Source organism: Oxyura jamaicensis, chromosome 3 (assembly GCF_011077185.1).
Source record: "Oxyura jamaicensis isolate SHBP4307 breed ruddy duck chromosome 3, BPBGC_Ojam_1.0, whole genome shotgun sequence".
Lineage (NCBI taxonomy): Eukaryota > Metazoa > Chordata > Aves > Anseriformes > Anatidae > Oxyura > Oxyura jamaicensis.
The window spans coordinates 59,515,124-59,528,406 of NC_048895.1; the positions used below are offsets into that span (position 1 = coordinate 59,515,124).

A 13,283-nucleotide genomic window follows, 5' to 3' on the forward strand; every position below is an offset into this window, starting at 1 on the left:
AAAAAAAAAAAAAAAAAAAAAAAAAAAAAAAAAAAAAGTCCTCTATTTTTTTCTCCCCCTTAAAAGAAGACTCAGCTAGCACAAAGGGGAATTGCAGGTCCTTTTACTTCCAGAGCCAAGAGCACAAATAGGACAATGACGGTGACATAATGAGCAATTCTGTAAGCCTGGGAAACTATCATTCTGCTAGTTTGCATTACAAAAGAGTCAGCGTTACTTAACGGACAAATACGGGTTGAGAGATGCTAGGTCTGAAGCACTACTAATCTGCATCAAATATGAAATCAGCTGTCTACTATTAAATGCCAAGTCTCCTGGCACACAGAAGTACCTGAATATGGACAGATACTTCTCCCTGTTTTTCAATATCATCCTTGTGGTTGCCAAACTGTATATGAACTGTAGAAATTTTATGCAGCAGAAGAAAAGAATGAGGAAGAAGAAACAGATTTACTGCCTGTAGTAACATAGCAGATGTATGGAATGAACATTTATGAAAAAAGAACTTTATATATATGACAGAATTTTTACAAAGCCACTTGTCTTGTAAACATGCTGTCAATCCTTACCCGTACTACCCCAGCATTTTTGTCAGGTCAGTCACCTCACAAATATAAACTACATATTTACAATTTTTATCACTTTCCCACTTAGTATCAGAAAAGCTACCAGATGAGAACAGAAGAAACATCTGTTTTAGTCCAAATGCAAGGCTATAAGGCTAGACAAAGCACAAAAAAAAAAAAAAAAAAAAAAAAAAAAAAAAAAAACTGTGAAATGGACACACTAAATGTTATTTAAGAAGACTTTTACTGCAGATGCTTTTTTGGTTTCTATGAATATAAGCAAACAAGCCTTATGTTGTAAATCCATTAGCAAACAACATTTTCTTCCAGTTCAGTGTGGTACATGAGAATGCCTCAATGTGAGTGATGCTAGAAGTCAGCTTGTCCAGAGGAGAACTGCTGAGGTCTCTACTGCTTAAATCTAGGGCTCGGAAGTAGTTCCCTCAGCACATTTGTGTATATTACTGAGTAATTGTTATTTAGTCTAAAAGAGGGAAATGATACCTCTCTCCATTCACCAGTCCTTTATTGTGGTAAATTATGGACACTTGACAGTTACCAAAATATTCCTCAAAGACTAATAAAATAAATAAAATTAATTAAATTAAATTAAATTAAAATAACAAAATGTAAATGTAAATCAAACTTTTTCTGAAATCACTCAGGACACATGAGAATCAATGCATTTCAAGCCTGTGAAACTGAATAGTGGATCTGAAATAATAATAATAATAGTAAAAATAAAATAAAATAAAATTATTTTTAAAATCATACCACATCAAAGGCATTTTCATTTGGAATGAATCAATTTCTGCACAATTGCTATGTCTTATTTCACTTTTTACCTTTTGGCAACTTTTCCAAAAACGGGAGAATTTTAAAGGTGTGATGCAGAGAGGCAAAAAAGAAAATGCAATAACAGAGCAGAAATGAGATACAGGTGATATAAAATAAGGAAAGGGGAGCAGTTAAGTCCTTTCCTGCCAGAATAATTCAATACAACACAAGCACTGAAATGATGTGGATTTTTTTGCTTGCAACCAAAAACCCCTCAGAAAAGGTAACCATATCCCACAGCTGTCAAAAGCCTAAGCAGACCAAAGAGAGAGAGACCCGTGGGAGAGGGTGAGAATCTTTTTCCAGCTGGAATGGCACCCAGGTTACAGGGTACACGCTGTCCCTGCTCCTTGACATGCCTGACTCCTCCTTCTGTCACAGAACCACTGTCACCTGGAGCACTGCTTGCTGGGCAATGGCATGGGGAGGCCATGCTGGAGTGCAGGTGATTGTCAGCATCGGTTCAGCAAGCACTGCGGAGACAGCGAGTGGTGGAGTGTGTCTGCATATTGTTTTGTCTTTGCTGCTCACAGGGTAGTCACTTGCACCGAGCTCCCTTATTTGTTCTTACTTACAAACGTGACCTTCTCAGGATTCAGCTCATAATTGCTCGCATTGGATTTCCATAAAGCTGGGCAATGATCAAGACTTCATTTTTCATGTAGCTCCAGGGGGAGTGTGTAAAATTGACATTGAAGCTAAGTACACTAGATTAAAAGAAACAGCAGTGTGTAATAAGTCCCAAGTCACCCTGTTGTAATATCAGAAGAACAGACGGAGAACAAGAAATCTTTCCTGAACTCAGCAGTGCTTTATGGCTCAATATTTGTCATCACAAAATGGTATTTCACACATAATGACAGGAAGTAGCCAAACATTAAAGTATTTCACCCAAGAACGTATGGAATTTTGATTCTATGAAGCTTAACACAACATAACTGTTCCAGATGAAGTCTGAGCAGTTGATGATATTTTCTGCTATTGTTTTTGTGATCATTATGGCTCCTGCTCACCCTTATGTCTGGATCTGTATCAGGTGGCAAAGTGCCTTTGGATTATGAGACTGATCTGGCCCTTTTTGACTCAAATTTTGGATGCATGCTCCTAAGGTCGGTGAGATAGGTTTAACCATTAATTAAGAACACCTTGTATTCTAGATAATAATTTAGCATTAACCTGAGATATACCAAGTGTTTTTAACCCTTGATGTTGTGGCTCAGAGGAGACAGTACAAAGCAAAGGCCAGAACTACACATATCAAAGTTCAGGGGTAGAAGGTGGATGGCAACTTCTGGTCAGAACCCTCTCTGCTTGCACATCTATCAGATGGACAGCCTCGCATACCGATGTACAGATGTGTATGCTAAGCCTCTAACAGCTCCCATGCAACTACGGGTGTGAAATCATTTTCTTATGTCTAACATGACATCAAGGCCATGACAAAAGCTTGAGTGAAAGAGACATCTGTCCTGAATACAGCTTAAGTGTACGGGTGTGAAATCTCCTCTCCCACTACAGCAAGCTGGCTGGCTAGAGGTGGACCTTGGTACTTACTGCTCACTGTAAGGCCACAAAGCTGAAGATACCTTACCTTTGGATTCAGTTATTAATGTGTTACTGCTGACTGAGCTGCTAAATTATTACCTTTTAAAACCATGTCAGTGTAGCTGCATATTTACCTTGCACTCAGTTTCATCCCAATAAGATAAGTGTCAATGTATTTTTGTTTTGTCTTTTCCTGAATTCCTACCTAGTGGGACAGGGAGTATTAAAACCAGCAATTGTGGGGAGGTGGAAGACATTAGAACATTTTTGGCCACAAACTGGATGCTTGTAAACTGAAGAAGCTGCGCTGGTGCCTCTTTCTAGGAAACAGTATACTGAAAGTGTCAGTCATTTTAGATGGAGCTGTTCCTTTTCTGAGACATTCAGTTAAGAATACAGTGCGTTAGGAATCCAAACAGTATTCAGGACAGTCCCAACACCCTTTACAGTCCATCAGAAAAATGTCCCAGCTAAAGAACAAGATGGTTGCTCTTCTAAGGACAGAGTGGGCAATGATTTGTTTGAAAAGAGATAGTATTTCTCTTGCTCAGGAATGACTTGCAGGGAGATTTGGAAGGTTATTTAGTGAGTGCAAGTATTCTAGTTTAAATGCTACATAGCTCTAATTCAAGTCTGCTGAGATCCTGCAGAAAACTCAATCAGATTTGAATATTTTCTGATTAAGTCTGAGGCTTAATCCACTATGGATGAAAGAAATTGAAACCTTTGCCAAAGTAAAAGCTAGGTCGATGCAGTTATTTGTAGCCAATGATAGCCACTTCCAGTGAGTGACAAAGCAGCACTGGGAACTCTTTGTTCTTGGTAGGGTGAACAGTTGATGATTTGAAGTCTTTGTTCCTTTGTTTGTTAGATGTCTGACAGGGTCAGTCTGCCCTAAGAGCACTCTCATGCAGTACTCTGTCCTCTCAGTCATCCTTCCGAGCATGCAATTCTTACTTCATTAATAAATGTCAGATATGTATCAGTATGCTAATGATTCCTGGCTCCGCATGTCCATCTTCTCTGACCCTTGCCACACAGTGTCATCAGTGATATGGTGTCTGCACGGATTTGGTGCCTGCCCCATGAGCAGTAACTGGCTAAGCCCTCCACTAGATAAAACAAGAGCGAAATGTTCTGGGGTTGATGGGAGAACTGGCAACAGTTCCCCTGTGCTGGTAGTCTAGGGGCACCAGCCTTTTGCATTTAGTGTTTGGTCTTGCAGTGCCTGTACGTACAAGGAGGACCTTTCTGTCTGCTGCTGGTGAAAAGGATGCAAGACCTTCTTGCAGTCACATTGGATACATCTGCATGGGATCCAGGGCAATTGCTTTGTCTGCAGTTTGAATAAACCAAAACCTGAGAAGCCAGGGCCTTGAGCTCAGAGCTGTTATATCTCAGCATCTACCGGCCCGAAACCGTGAATGCACTTGTGTTTTGCCTCAACACACAGTCCAGATGTTGCCTCATTCACCAAAAGCCTTAGTTGCTTTGGGAACGGGATGTTATCATGCTCACAACAAAAACCTGCCACTTAATCCCCTGGGAAATTGAAGCTGATACAGCAGATAGCTGCCTTTGACTCAGAAGTCTTGGTAGAGGTGCTTTGACGCTTAGGTTTGTTTGATGATAAAGATGATAAAGGGTAAAGGTTAAGGATTTGCTTTTATCATGTAGTCCCTGCACTGATTTCAGAGCTGTTACTGGAAAAGACATGTTCTCTTTGGCCATTACAACAACATAGCTTTAACTAAAGATATACGAGTTAGCAGGGAGTAGTTGAGAACCTACCTTCATGGATATTATTTAAATATATATATATATGTTTGAACATGCCCAAGCCCAGATTTGCTACCATCCTAAATATGGTATGAATTTTAACATTCCTCTTGGCATTTGGGAGGATGCAGGTCAAAAAAAGTAATGTATTAAACATTTTTATGCAGGGAACTCAGTCAATTAGTTGTGGTTTTGAATTGATTTATTTATCAACAAAGGAACTGCATTTAAAAAAAATAATAATAATCATGGAAGCAACAGTGGAAATATATAACAGAAAATGAGAGGATTTGCACATGAAATGCACACTGATGGGTTAACTGTCTATCACTGGATGATAACGAAAGCCCCCAAATCATACAACAGCTATTTATAAAATGTGATAAGCTCACTAAGAGAAAAAAAAGAGTGCAAAACATTAAACATTAGAAACTTATATCTGTCTGAAAAGCAGCGGTGAAAAATACGCACCAAAATAAACAATTTGCAATTTTGCATATGTTTCAAAATTCTGACATTGTCTTATGACTCCTAACTAAATCCAGCAGTACGGTATGCTGAGATATTCAAATGCTGACATTTGTATAAGAGCTGAATGCAAAGCAGTTTTCTGATCTGCAGGAATTTTTGAGATTTCAAAGCTGAATGAGGACAAAGAGAAAAAAAATGAAATTCTGTGTGATGTCACAATAATAATTAAAAAATGGTTGCTGCAGTGCAATTTTTTTTTGATGATTTATTTAAACCTTTTTCGTGGTGTATTAATAAAAATTGCTCAAGAAAAAAAATAATGAATTTTATGTCACAGAAAACTTTTTATTTAAAGAATCAGAAAGAGATATTTTGACAATTTGGAATTTAAATTATCCCAAGACCTACTAAAACCAATCCTTTTCTGTGAATATTTTCAGTTCTGACCTATGGACTTTTGTAATGAAAAGTGCTTCTACTGAAAATGCTTTAATTATTTTTACCTTTCTTTCTTTTGATGGCTTTCATGGCAGTGTCTGGCTTATGACATTCTAACATAATAAGAATTCTCTTTAGATTCCTAAAGAATTATCTGAATGATTTTCCATATGTTAATTTGGTTTATGATAGATGACAATAAATTTGTTAATTATATTTTTTTACAGTATCATCAGACATCTCTGTATTTTTGATCAAGAATGCAATTTGACATAATCAATTATGGGATGTGCCTCAGCACTAATGTTAATTGTTAATGGATATTTTTTACATTATCTGAACCAAGACATTTATTGTTACTGATCAAAGGAGTTTTTTAGCTTACCTCAAACTGTATGGCATACCAAGACATTCATGCAGATGTTTCTACTATAAATTCAGACTTTATGAATGCATAATTATAGGAATTGCATGAAGGAAAAATATAACGTTTCTAAAAAACCTGCACAGAAAAAGTTAAAAATACAAAACGTAAGAAAGAAGTTCAAAGACAGATTTTGGGTTGCACCAGACTCCCAGCATTAGGAGTTTCAGAAGATGGCATATCTTATATATATGAATAAACAGACTTTTAGAAGTACTGGTTTCTCCAGCTGACAACACTGAGATCTAAAATAGTGACACTACTTTATCAGTGCTGTGCTCAGATATGCAGAAATGAATGCCTGTGTCACATGGGAGACTCGTAACATGAGCAGTGAAACATATCTTCCACAAGCTACCTAGCCATTAATGTTTATGGAATGTAAGCAGAGGAAAAGCTTCTAAATTATCCAGGTTAAAATGGTTCCATATTTTCATGTCAATACACTAGTTTTTCTATGCAGAGGTGTGTCACACACAAAAACTCATTAGTAATGCTAGCTAGATGCTAAAGCGTATTACTACCACTGCCTACAACTGTTACTCAGAAAAATGCAAGTCTTGTTGTGGAATAGTGGTTAATATGGAAAGGCTGAAGTCATCTGGAAAAACAGCTTTGTTTGGGGGTGTTAATTTTCTCATATCTTGGAAATCTGTTTCATTTCACAAAAGTACACACAGAAAGTGGCCTGACACATTTTACTCACACTTTCAGACTGTAGAGGGTTGATCTTCAGGAAATTAAATGTTTCTCACTTCAGTTATGTGAATATTCACCTCACAGTTCAATCCTGGTATCAATGACATGGAAACAACACCTTTGGTCTCAGCAGTAAGTCTCCCAGATTTGGGCCCCAATTACACAGTGTTGTCAGTACCTTCATGCCCAAATCTGTTGACATTAATTACAGGTGTTTCTTCCTTCACCATGCTATGTGCAGCTTCCCTAAGGTTTCTATGGAACTAGGAACGTAGAGTTGCTCCGCTCTTGCACCACCTGATAACTAAAGGATTCCTTTGTAGTAAGAGGGGACACTGAAAAAGTTAGAAGAGGAAGCACAGCTGGTAAACTTCCATTATTGCTATGATGTATGATTTGATAAAGCTTTCAGGTGTGTAGATACTGGACATAGAAATCCAAGAAAATGAGATTCCAGCTACAAAGGGTTCAGAGTCCTAAACCACTGTCTCACCCATGCAAACAGACAGGAGAAATCTCAACAACTGTAACATGCAAAGTTACATCGATAACCACATTGTCAGTTGATCTTCATGGATGAGTGTGAAGCAAAACACATTACAGGAGGGCGAAAGTCACGAGGAATGATTTATGCATTTAATTACCTTAGGAACCAGTTAATAAAGGTCTTTCCAGTGCTGTCTTTCCATTCCAGGTGTTCAGTGCAGATATGTTCACACTTTGTAGGCATTTACTAGATAAGCTCTAGAATGAAGCAGCAGAAGCACCTTCTGCAAGGGAACAGTGGCTTTCTGTAAAAGCAGAAGTATTAGAGGACACATCAAGTGCAGAGGTCTGCAGCACAAAGTAAAAAACATGAGCTGATATTTCCCCTGGGACTCCACACAGAACAGTCAGGACTTACCAGGCTCTCCATAATGCTGCATTTCTGTTTGCTCTTCCACCTAAAGGAGAGTGTTTCTGTTGGATTTGTCTGGATTTTGAGAACCAGACAATATGAATCACAATTCTGGGAAGGCCTAAAGAGATTTGATTGCACAATGCTAGTCAAGGAATGTTAAAAGAAAAACTACTGCAGACATGGACACAGTCTGAAAACGCAGCAGAGGCCTCTGAAAATGGAGACATTTTTCTGCCAGAACAATTATGGTGTAATCAAAGTTTCATTATAAATGAAACAGCAATTCCCACATTGCACATATGAAACAATTAGTGACTTTAATTTGCTTTGCTATAAATGGAGGTTTGCAATAGCTGAGTTTCCTGTGAAGATAGTCAGGTAATTCAGTCATAATGGTACCTGATTATTTTTTTTTCAAATTGCCTGTACATAAATATTTTCTGATGCAAGCTTCTTTTGTCTTTAAGCCACCAAAAGCATTGTCATCTAGAGAGCCAATTTATCTCCCTTAGAAATGGTCATGTGGACCCCACTGCTACTCAGCCCAGGTCTTCCGAGCAGATAAAGACTGGCTGACAGACCTTGAGATACAGGGCAAAAACCAGCCAGCATTGCCACTCATTTTGCCCTTTTGCAGGGCTAACTGATGATTTAGACTAGCAGAGTGTGTGTGTCAGTGTTACTTACACTGTGCCTTGTAGAAATACCACTTGGAAACACTCCTACGCAGACAGCTCATACCTTGGGTCTGACTGCAACAGGAGTCAGTGAAGCTACAAATTTGGGAGCAAAGCAACGGAGCCTGGGTAGGTCTTGGCTCTATCTCCCCTACACGGCAGCCACTGTAACTGACCGTCATGTGGGCTGTTGCAATTTTTAGATGTTACGAGCTAATGTTAATTGGCTACTACCCCATATCCCCCTCCCCAACCATCTGAAGGAGCAAATGACTAATTGTGACTCATCTGATCCCTCTGAGGGATCAGGTTTCTTGGGAATATTTCTAAGCTGGTGCTGGTCCCATCGGAGTCTTTTCCTCACCTCTGTGCCAAACAGTCTTAAGCAAGCCAATTTTAGGTGGACTACATGATATTGACTTTGTACTTTTTGGAAATTTGTCTTGGCTTTGTACAGCGAGGCAGAGTGAAACAAAGGAATTTTGGGGCCCCAATTTAAATGCAGTTATTCACTTAACTGTAGTAGCTGGGGTATATAACAGGAAAACTTCCATTCTAGTTTTGTTTGTTTGTTTGTTTTTCTTAAATAAACAGGGAAAAATTTTCCACAGTACAGGGAACGTGGAGACATTGACCTAGAATTCATGGTGAAGAGGAATCAAGAGGGAGATGTCAAAAGGTACTCCCCAGTGGCCAGCTGAGTAGGGAGAAGGAACAGCAGAAGCTGAGTGCACTAGTCACTGAATTTTATTAGGGTGGTAAATGCTGTTCATGCCGAGTGGCTCTGTGGTACGAGTGAAAAAGGTGACTAGGACAGAAACACCACCCTGGGAAGCGAGCAGATGAGAACACTAGATGATCTGCAGACAAAAACATCCACCGAAAAGTGAAGGGCAATAAGAGCTCAGACCTAGCTACTGTAATAATTAGTGGATTTTTTTTGGCCTAGAGGGATGGTTGCAATAATTCGTTTCTCAACCTGCTAGACAGAGAGAGCAGATTTCCACAGCATGAGTACTCAAGCATGCATGCTGAGCCTGCTGAGGAAAATGTACAGCATCTCCAGGTTGGACATGTTTATACATTCCCATAAAACTGTCCTTGACAGCCCTGGCAAATGTCCTAGATAAGTGCATGTCCTAGCTATGATTTTTTGTTTGTTTTTGGACAAAATACACACATTTAAATAAACCCGTAGTAGAAAGCTTAAACTACCTAATCCATGCAAAATGACAGTGTCCTCCACAGAGCTTGCTTGTTTTAAACATTGTCTAAAAACACTAATGCTTCTGTGCTCAAGGTGTCATTGGTGGGAATGGAGACCAAGTCCTCTTTCAGTAGCTAGGTATTATTAATGATTTCAGTCCTATCTTCTCAGATAAAGATAGCAGCTGCTAAACCTCCACCCACCTCCCCTCCCCACCCAAAACATCACAGATCTCATTTAAATCTCTTACAGCTTGGACTTAATTACCGTCTGCTTGGGAAATTAACGGTTCACATAGACAGACCATCAACAAAACCCCACCCCTGGAAATGTCAGGACATGGCCCTATCACAGAGTATAGCAGGGAAAATAAGTGTGATTTAAACAGTGAAATACACTCATGATAAGACTTTTATTTTGATTATATATATTTTTTTTTCTCATTTTAAAGTGGCTTTACATTCCTGCATGCCTCCTTCTACCTGGCGAGCTCTGCCTGTTCATCTGTGACTGCACACCCAGCAGCGTTTCCTTAGGAGCCAGGAAAATCCCAGCGACCCTGGCTGGTGTCACACAGATGCTGTGCAGAGCCACACGCGTGCGAGCTGTGGATGAATGGGAGGGAGCCGCAGGGGGAGCGGCAGAGCTCATTCAGCCCCAGAGCTGACTCCGGCAGACTGTGCTGTGAAGGAGCTGCTCTAGCCGCAGGGAGGCTTTGCTTTGTGAATGGATTCAAGGAATGCAAAAGAAGCCAGGGAAAATTATTGACGTGATAAGGCTTACATGAAATTCAATTTTTTCCCCTAATGCTTTTTGTTCCCCTGTCTTGAGAAACCTTACAGATCAATTAAGATACAATCAAGGAATCAAATTAAGTGCCTGTGGTAATAACTATGACCTTCCTCTTTGCTGGATTCTTTTTTTCTCTCTTTTTTTAGATTGGACCTTTCTGGAAAAAAAAAAAAAAAGAGAGAGAGAGACCTGGCATAAACAAAGCATCTCTGTCTATTCCAGTGAAATTTTGTTTGCTTTAGAACCAGATCTCCTCTTCCTCTCTGCTTTGTGAATGCTTGTTTTATTGCTAGTTTTATTTTATTTCATGGTTTCATGTATCATTTTGTTTTCATCCCTCCTCTAAGTAATACTCGAGGAAATGAGATGCCGGAAATAATCAAAGAGCAGAAGTCAAGTATGCAAAAATTAAAAATCAGCTACCCACTTAGGCTATTTAGCTAAACTGGCTGATCATGGTCACAGAAATTTTCAGTTTGAATTCTGCTCAGGTCAGCAGCAGGCAAAACTCATTATTTTCTGGTGATTGTTTTGTGGCCTATAGGATATAGATGGATGTTTTCTTCCTGTGAAATAGGTTTTATATCTCCAACTCTCTGTAGAATAAAAATGGGAACTACATGTGGCCGCATAGATGGGGATTTCAGCTCACCTATGAAATATGGAACAATTGCTTCCAGGCCTGGAATGCTTTCAAACTATCAGACCTTCAGATTGCTTCTGATATTGTGTATGAACAAAAATTGTTGTAAGCCATTTTTAAGAAGTTTGAACTGCTGGAGAGCTGTTAGATTTCCTTTTCTATTCTGCCAGCATAGATTGCAAAGGACCAGCATAGTCAATCAGTTCAGACAGAGACGAAGGGCCAGAGCTCTCTGACAGTGGCTAGGCCACTGCTCCAGCCATGCCATATTTCTGAGCAGCACTCTTCAGAAGACTTTTCTTTGTTCAGCTCTTGCAGCTGAGGAAATTCCCCTATTGTCTTCCTTCCCTCTTCCTACAATATCATGGATATTATTTTGCGTCAGAAAAGTACCATAACTTTCTTAGGGTCCCATCATGGTTTAGTTTTTCCCTAAATAAAACCAAGTTTGAATATCACAAATCTTTGTCAGCACTGAGAAGAGCCCCAGAAATACCTCAAAAGAAGAGAACAGGGTTGAAATACTCGGAGTGGACACACTGCTAGTTTTGAGAAATCTTCTAAAGTGCTAAACACACTTTTCTTTCTTCACAACAGTTTTATTTACATTAATCTTTTATTGCTAGACATTATGCCACCAGCTTTAATTTCTGGTATGTGAACGTGGTGATTGCACATTGTGGCTGTTAGTGCATCTCTCACTTCCCCATTCCTCCCAGTGACCTGGAGAGCAAGGAGCAAGCACAGACGAAGAAAATCTGCCCAATGAGGAGTGCCTTGTGATGCATATGATCAGGGGCAGGGGTGGCAGTGGAGCACAGGGGCAAACTCAAATAGGAGTTTTGGGATGAGTGCTGGGTGTTGGTGAGATAAGATAAGAGCAAATTAGATGTGGTGTAAGAGGGGTGCCCACACCCCGAGGTTTCAAGGTAGATGCTGACAAGGCTGGTAGCTAAAGGAGCAACTAAGCCCTAAGGCAGAGCTGAGATTAAAGCCATATGCAGACTCAACTAGTCTCATTTCTGGAGGTAGGTTAAGGGACTGGAAGGGTCAAATGTTCGTTTTCTATGTTCAGTTTTCATACACTCTGAGCTGTTCCAATGGTACACCAGGAAATAAGCTGTGCCATTCACTGTTGGATCTGTGTTCACTGTTGGATTCACTGTTGGATTCACTGTTGATACCTGCATCAAATATCAGGTCTGCAGTTGCTGGAAGCTACCCACTTTTCCCTGCCTGAAAAGGACAGGAGGGTAGGAAAGAAGCACCTACTAACTCTGAGAGTCTGTGTAAGAACCTGTAGCTGACAGAATACTAGAAATGATCTGCAACACAGGGTTTTGGGCCATGCCAGAGATGCAGGCAACATTGAAAGTACAGCAAAGAGAACCTTACCAAGGTTTGTGATACTAAAAGCCTGAGACTTCACATTCAACGTTCTTCTTAGGCAGGGCTGTTATGTCTGTAGCTGATCAGACTTATCAATATGATATACTTGTTTTCTGATATACCCTGGTCTGTTTTACCACCAGTTACCTGATACATTGCACTTAAGTGTTTAAAGGCAAAGGCAATTACGATGTTTTTTTTGTAAAAGGCCCAGCAGTGTGATAGTTCTGGTCCATGCCTAGGCTCTTCCACATACTATGTAACTTTGAGTTTATAGCACTTCTTCGGGAAGATCTGCAATGAAAAAACTTACCTGATCTCCTATGGGGGTGCCTCACTGGGATTTATGTATTACTGTGTGCTTTTCAACTCTCCAAAATTTTGCCACTAGAAAAATTCTGCATTACTTTCCTGACTGCCCTAATAAAAAACTTATTTTATCATTGGGTGAGTATATGACAGTTTAATGGAAACTGCTAAAGGCTGTTAAAGCATGAAGTACCTGTAGGATTTGTTTAAAGTGCCTGGTACATCTGGCAGGCCACCAAGTTGATGAAAGCCTTTGGTCTTTCATGACAGTCACAAAAAAAGCACTGCTGAGGGGGTTGGCTTGGCCCAAGTTCTAATTTTCCTACTCAATTTTTATGCCTTTTGATTGCAGTTAAATGCACTGAACGTGGAGTTTTATGCTTATATCAGGTTTAATTATGAAGCCATGCTTTTGGCACCATAATGAAGCGTAACACTTTTCCTTAGGAAAATCTCTCTGGCTTTAAATCTTTGTCTACTGGTGGAAAAACAAAATGTGTGGGGTACCTCTTCTGCTGCTTTTTAAGACTTTTGCCCATGTGTGCTAGATAAACTCTCTGAGGCTATCAAGTCACACTTCTGTTTTCTGTGTTTTTTTTTTTTTTG

At 39.6% G+C, this 13,283-nt stretch overlaps 2 long non-coding RNA genes across 2 annotated transcripts in view; both read right to left on the reverse strand.

The window, feature by feature from the left end:
• Window positions 1-1,282, reverse strand: part of LOC118164109 — an 11,685-nt gene extending 10,403 nt beyond the window's left edge. The window contains exons 1-2 of the long non-coding RNA XR_004749346.1: window positions 1,213-1,282; window positions 631-721 (exon numbers count right to left, since the gene is read on the reverse strand). This is a non-coding gene — a long non-coding RNA (uncharacterized LOC118164109). The remainder of the gene's footprint in view (window positions 1-630; window positions 722-1,212) is intronic.
• A 13-nt stretch (window positions 1,283-1,295) lies between these two features.
• Window positions 1,296-8,477, reverse strand: LOC118164107. Its single transcript, XR_004749344.1, has 3 exons — window positions 8,348-8,477; window positions 7,404-7,550; window positions 1,296-2,110 (listed from the first exon to the last, which is right to left on the reverse strand). It is a non-coding gene; the product is annotated as an uncharacterized LOC118164107 (long non-coding RNA).
• Between the last annotated feature and the right edge of the window lie 4,806 nt (window positions 8,478-13,283).